Genomic DNA, 6,940 nt, shown 5'->3' on the forward strand with positions numbered 1-6,940 from the left:
ACGTTCACACAGAGGCCTCTGACAGACTCCATGCTTGGCCAAATTTTAGTTGGGCTTCTGAAACTTCCCCCTTGCCTATCTGCACTCCCTTGTAACTATCCAGTTTTGTCAACAACTCTGTTAAGTCAGTTCAGTCAAAGTCCACACCCTCATTATTCTGATCAGGTTCCCCAACCTCCACTGCTCCCTCTAGGGGTCATCTGATCTTCCCTCAGCCTGGCTGTCATCAGTAAAAATCTCACCTGGTCCATTTAGCCAGATCCCCTTGCCCCAGTTTGACAGTTTCCACTTCTCACCCCAGCCCTCCCTCTTAGTGTAAGTCCCTCACTTGCCCACACTCTATTCAGAAATGAGTCCACTCTCCCCCATTGCAAGATGCTATTGTAGTGGTCCTTATACCCATGACAACAGGCGATCCTGAATAAAGACTTTCTTACTGTTCTTTAGCAGCTATTATTGGGTAATTCTTTAATATTGTGTGTGTGCTCCGTGTCCAAATTTGCCCTTTATATAAGGGCACTGCTTATATTGCGCAAGGGGTTCATCTTAACCAATTACATCTGTAATGATCTCATTTCCAAATCAGGTAACATTCGAAGGTACTAAGAATTATGACCATAAAACGTGAGTTGTGGGGGTGGAGCACAAGTGAACTCAGAGAGGAAGCAAAAACGTCTTCCTGCAACTGACTACAAATGACTGCATCCTAATGACTTCCTTGAGCAGGGCCAGCATTCCATGCAGCACACACTGAAGACATTTCATTGCCATCCATGACCTTGAAAACCATCGCTGTGATGCAGAATTCACTTACGGAAACACATTAAGGGATTTCTTACAACGAGAACTCTCCTTTTTTCCTCTAACACTTCAACTTTGATGCCTCTCTTTCACATCCACCCACCATCCAATTATAAAGCAGAAACATGGCAAGTCAGGTGAAAGCTATCTCAAAGAACCTGCCACTCCCAAGATGTGTGAACCTCTCCTTTTTTGAATAGCATTTGAGTTAAAGCTGTGCTCGCTTTCGGAGAGCACATTCAAATTAGAGAAGATGTCTCTGGTGGTTCCTCTGGACAAAAGTCTAAGAGATGAAGGAAGCAATGTTTTGTATCAAACTGCCCGGGAGAGACGTAGAGACACACCGATTCCATTACTATATCCCCCGCCTCTTTCCATCCTTCAGTGTGAGATGAACACACACACAAAGATGCTACATCTGACTCCTGCAAGAGTTCGTATGAGTAAGGATGCAAGAGTTTGTATGAGTAAGGATGAACAGTACAACCTTTCTGGAAGTAGAGTGGGGAGTGTTCTAATTAACTGGAAGACAAGTCTGCTGAGCGCACTCTTGAGAATGTCAGTTTATATCCAAAGCAGAATTCAACTTGGTTTAATGCATAAAATACACGCATAGAGAAAGGATGATAAAAAGACTTGGGTTCCAGCATAGCTATGAGGACCTCCTTCTTCCCTCTATCCCACATTGCAAAAGGAATGAGCTGGAAAATGAGGAAAGAGGGAGGGGGAGGGAGGGGGAGGGAGGGGGAGGGGGAGATGGGAAGAGAGCGAGCGACCTAAATCTTTCTTTACTTGGTTGAGTACCCCAATGCGCCACACCTGAGTATAAAAGGACCCGGGGCAGGTGATTGGTGCAGTAAAATGCCACTTAGGATGCCTTGCTTTTCGTACCAAAGCATCAGGTTCATTACAGCTCTGCTTCCAATTCCAGTTTCTTGATAATGCACACCGTGGGAGGCAGTAGATGACGGCTTAAGTACTCAAATCCCAACCAACCATGTGGGAGACCCAGCTGAGTCCTGGGGCCCTGGCTTTAGCCTGCCTCAGCCCTGCCTGCTGCTGGCATTCGAGGAGTGAACCAGTGAATGGAGTATTTCAGTCTCTGTCTCTCCACCTTTCAAAATAAAACAAAAGCAAATACATATTTTGAAAGGCTCAATCCAGTCTCAGTGCCTTCAATTTTCCACAAAAGGATGATTAAATCAAGTTCCTATAACTTTTGCGAAAAAGTGCCAGAAAGTAAAGTTCACTGTCTCAACAGCTTCTTTCTCCACCTTGAAATTAATCGTTAACTGGAGTACACAAACAAGGACTTTGTCTTTTCTGACACTCTCAGGAAAGGCGGGGTTTACAGGTGGAATTTTCTCTAGGGACTCTAGCAAGCACACAGGAAAGAGAGATCAGAGGTCTCCTTTGCCACACCCTCTTCCACCCTACCCTCACTGCCCAAGGCAATCTTTTTCATGTTGTGGGACACCAGCCTTCTGCTGCAAATCCAACTCAGCAGCAACATTTTGAGAACCTTTCATGTGTAAGATAGGGCGTATGGTGCTTTGGAACTACAGGGCCTCCTGAGAGCAGTTAGGATGCCCCATCTCCTGAGAGCAGGTATCTCCACTAAACCAGACACTTCTCAAATTTGAAACACCTGCATAGCTGGTTCAATTGCACAGTCTGCTCCTTGAGACCCAGGGCAGGCTCTAAGATTCTGCATTTCTAATTCTGCCGCTGCTGTCAGTGCAGGGACCCTAATTTCCATAGCAAGAATCTGCCGTAGCATCATCCCATGGAAACACAAAGCAAGACATAAATGTGAATCCACATTCATGAGTTTACCCATGTATGTTTCATTGTTTTTTTTATTTTATTCACATTTATTTCAAATGCAGAAAGAGAGAGAGAGAGAGAGAGAGAGAGAGAGAAGGACCAGAGAGAAAGAATCTTACAGCCACTAACACGTGCAATAGCCAGGGCAAGGTCACTCCCGAACTAGGAACCAGAAATGCAGGCTCTGGCAGGTGGCAGGAATTCAGTTTCTGAGTCAGCTCCACTGCCTCCCGGGCTCTGGAGAAAACTGGAATTTAGAGTTGGAGACAGAGCCAGTACTCCAACCCAGGCCCTCTAATGTGATGTGGAAGTCTTTATTACCAGGCCAAATGCCTGTCCTGGACACTGTCATGTCTAACCCAAGTCCCGGTTAAAGCACAGACGCAGGGCCAGGGAAATCGCACAGGAGGCACAAACGAAGGAACTGGAGCATAGAATTTGGAAGGCTTGCACATCTTGAATCTTCGACCACTTGCCACCCTACGGCAGCAGTTGTTTAAATCGCGGAGGATGTTAAAATCAAAAGTGCCTTCCGCTGGCCAGCATGACTGGTTATCCAATTTGTACTGTGGCTGGGCCACAGCAGAGGAAAAGACCAACCTTTTCTTACGGAGATCTGGGATTAACAGGGAGCTACTCTTAGGGCGGGCATCCTAGGGTCAAACTGAGACCCAGACTTTCCCATTTTCTCCTCTAAGGCCCCAGACTGGTCAGAGTCCGGCAAACGGAATGGCTCTGTCACCCGACTGGGACGTCTCCACAAGTCGAGTGAGGCCCAGAGGACAGTCCTGGATGGCCCCGAAGGAAACCCCTGACGCAGCTGTGACTTAGCGGCCATAGAAAAAGAAAAACCCCCGAAACGCAGAGGCATAGAAGAGACCGGGAGGACTTACCCCGCACGGCCAGGTCGTTCTGAGGAACAGACGGAGGTAGAGTCTCAAGTCGAGGTGCCATGTCCCAGGCTGGAGCGGGGCCCAAGTAAGGAGCAGCCTCAGCGGAAGACCCACTCCTGGGTTTCACGGCACCCAATGTAATGTCTAAACCAAGTTCTAAGAATCCGCACGAGATGAAAGTTCAGCTCAGAGAGAGCTTTATTGGGAGTGCTACCGGGCATGTTAACCAGCCCAACAAAGACTAGAGCCAGGGAAGTCACCCTGGGGAAGCGGGAGCAGGAGCTTTTATACGCAGGTCAAACAGGAAGTGGGATGGGCCTAACGGCATAGAGCATTTCCTTATAAGGTAACGTGAATGCTCATAGGTTCCCTCTGACCTGGTTGGGCCCATACATCACTTCTGGTCCAGGCAGAGGCTTCAGGGCATTGTAGTCCCCTGGCCTGGTTGCATCAGCCAGTACGGGGTGGAGGTTGGGGTGTCTCTGGGTGTTGTAGTCCCTCGGCCTGATTGCATTAGCCATCCACCCCATCTGCCTCCCTCCCCGACCCGGCTGGGCTTCACAGAAAATGGGTGGGGAGGGCATGGTTCCTGAAGGGGAAGGAGGATTTTGCAGAAGGAACTTTCTCACAGGGACTCCTGCAGGGAGAAGGAGAGACAGAAAGATCTGGCATCTGCTGGCTCACTCACGTGGCCACAATGGCCGGTGCTGAGCCAATCCAAAGCCAGAAGCCAGGAGCTTCCTCTGGGTCTCCCACATGAGTGCAGGGTCCCAAGGTTTTGGGCCATCCTCCACTGCTTTCCCAGACCACAAGCAGGGAGCTGGATGGGAAGCGGAGCAGCTGGGACAAGAACCTGGTGTGTGCAAGGCAAGGATTTAGCCACTGAGACATCATGCCAGGCCCTTACAATTTGACATTTGTTTGTCTGCTTGCTTGCTGACTTTGGTTTCTGGGCACACACAAAGATCAATTTTGGAGACTTAGCAGGCAGAGACTTGATGCCACCTGTTGAGCCATAAATGGCACAAGAAGTTCACCCTGGACACTCCTTTCTACAAAATCTGCTTATGGAAGTCATAGAACTGTACAATTATTTATTCCAAATGCCTAAGTAGGAACCCCTTCTGAAAGAAGAGCAGCCAACTTCTTGCAAACATCCAGAAAGAATTCACTGTTCCAGTAAAACATCCTTTTCTTTCTTTTTTTTTTTTTTAAGATTTATTTATTTTATTACAAAGTCAGGTATACAGAGAGGAGGAGAGACAGAGAGGAAGATCTTCTGTCCGATGATTCCCTCCTCAAGTGAGCTGCAAAGGCTGGTGCTGCTGCCAATCCGAAGCCGGGAACCTGGAACCTCTTCCAGGTCTCCCACGCGGGTGCAGGGTCCCAAAGCTCTGGGCCGTCTTCGACTGCTTTCCCAGGCCACAAGCAGGGAGCTGGATGGGAAGTGGAGCTGCCGGGATTAGAACCGGCAACCATACGGGATCCCGGGACATTTAAGGTGAGGACTGTAGCCGCTAGGCCACGCCGCCGGGCCCAAAACATCCTTTTCTATTCCTAAGAAGTATTACAAATTTATTTCTAATAGGTTGAAATTCACCTCTTGAATATTCAGCCGCTAATCCCAGGCCTGTTTTCCAGAATTACATGAAGTGAGTGTCATCCACATTCGTTAAGTAATTGAGGGCAGCTGTTGTGGATGTTTGTGCTTGATCCCTTCCTGTTCTTTAAATCAAATTGAAACACACACACACATACTGGTTCATGTTCCAGCTGTTCCATTTCTGTTCCAGCTCCCAACCTATAGACTGGGAGAGCAGTGGAGATGGCTCAAGTCCTTGGGCACCTGCACCCATGTAGGGAGACCTGAAAGAAGTTTCTGTCTCCTGTATGTGGCCTGGCCCAGCCCTAGTTAGTGCAGTCATTTAGGAAGTGAACCAATGGATGGAAGAGCTCTCTCCCACTTTCCTTCTCTCTGCATAACTCTACATTTTTAAATAAAAAGAAAACAATAAATTAAAAAAAAATAACTAGGATTCAGAAGCTGGTATTGTAGCAAAGTAGATGAAGCTGCCACCTGTAATGCTGACATCCTATAGGGGCTCCAGTTTGTGTTTTTGTTGCACTAGTTCTCATCCAGTTCCCTGCTAATGTTCCTGGGAAAAGAGCAGAGGATGGCCTAAGTCCCTGCAACCCATGTGAGAGACTCAGCAGAAGCTCCTGGCTTCTGGCTTCAGCCTGGCTCTATCCTGGCCATTGGCCGTTGCAGTCACCTCTGCATGTGTGTGTGCACATACGCACGTAATTCTGGCCTTCAAATAAACAAAAAAAAATTTTCAAAAAGGTTAAGTAGGGCCCGCCATTATAGCGTAGTGGCTAAAGTACTCGCCTTGAACGCACCAGGATCCCATATAGGCACCAGTTCTAACCCTGGTGGCTCCACTTCCCATGCAGCTCCCTGCTTGTAGCCTGGGAAAGCAATTGAGGATGATCCAAAATCTTGGGACCCTGCACCCATGTGGGAGACCTGGAGGAAGTTCCTGGCTCCTGCCTTTGGATTTGTGCAGCACCAGCTGTTGTGGTCACTTGGGGAGTGAATCATCAGACGAAAGACCTTTCTCTCCATCTCTCCTCCTCTATGTATATCTGCCTTTCCAATAAAAATCAATAAATCTTTGTAAAAAAAAAAAAAAGAATAAGCAGGAATCAGTCGTTGGAAATATTGGCTTAACTATCGAAATCACAGGACCCTAGACTGTTAGAACTGGAAGATACTTTAAATAATGTCATAGTTACTAAGTGTATCCTTCAAATCCAGGATAGGCACCAATAGCTGTAATTACAGATCTCAGCTAAGGATAGAAATTTCACAATTGACTATCCCATAGTAGGATGGGCTCCCCGCAAGAGGGCACAAAGGTAGAAGGATAGTTCTTGCATTATGGAATTAGTCTAAAATACCCTTCCAACTCTAATATCCTATATAGTAAGAGGTTAATTTACTTAAGACCATTGTGCACTGGTTATTTAAAAATAGCATCAAAAGGAAAAGAAAAAAAATTATACTAGGGTCAGTGTCAACCTTACTAGAACAGCTAAGGCTCATAAAGGACTTTAAAAGCCTCCTCTTACTAAATTCCTCAATTACAACCTTGGACGCATCAGAGCTTGGGGAGTCCTTATGCGCCCTGCTTGCTGTGGCACATGAGCTGATCCAACTTGACGTGTCTGTAAGACAAGCAGCCAGCAGAGGGGTTAGAATTAAGGAGCTTGGGTAGGGAACAAAACGGTAATTAGTTCTTGAATAATAGATGAGGCTGCGCACCAAGACTATTATTCCACAAACATTCTTAATGGCTCTGAAACTAATCCAAATCCTTTTCTGATTCCAACCAATGGCTAGATTACAAGTTTGCTCC

At 46.9% G+C, this 6,940-nt stretch overlaps 1 long non-coding RNA gene across 1 annotated transcript in view; it reads right to left on the reverse strand.

Annotated features, from left to right (window-relative positions):
* Positions 1 to 3,578, reverse strand: part of LOC131480396 (uncharacterized) — a 144,488-nt gene extending 140,910 nt beyond the window's left edge. Inside the window, exon 1 of the long non-coding RNA XR_009245494.1 lies at positions 3,522 to 3,578. This is a non-coding gene — a long non-coding RNA (uncharacterized LOC131480396). The remainder of the gene's footprint in view (positions 1 to 3,521) is intronic.
* Between the last annotated feature and the right edge of the window lie 3,362 nt (positions 3,579 to 6,940).

This window comes from Ochotona princeps, chromosome 5 (genome assembly GCF_030435755.1).
Source record: "Ochotona princeps isolate mOchPri1 chromosome 5, mOchPri1.hap1, whole genome shotgun sequence".
Taxonomy (NCBI): domain Eukaryota; kingdom Metazoa; phylum Chordata; class Mammalia; order Lagomorpha; family Ochotonidae; genus Ochotona; species Ochotona princeps.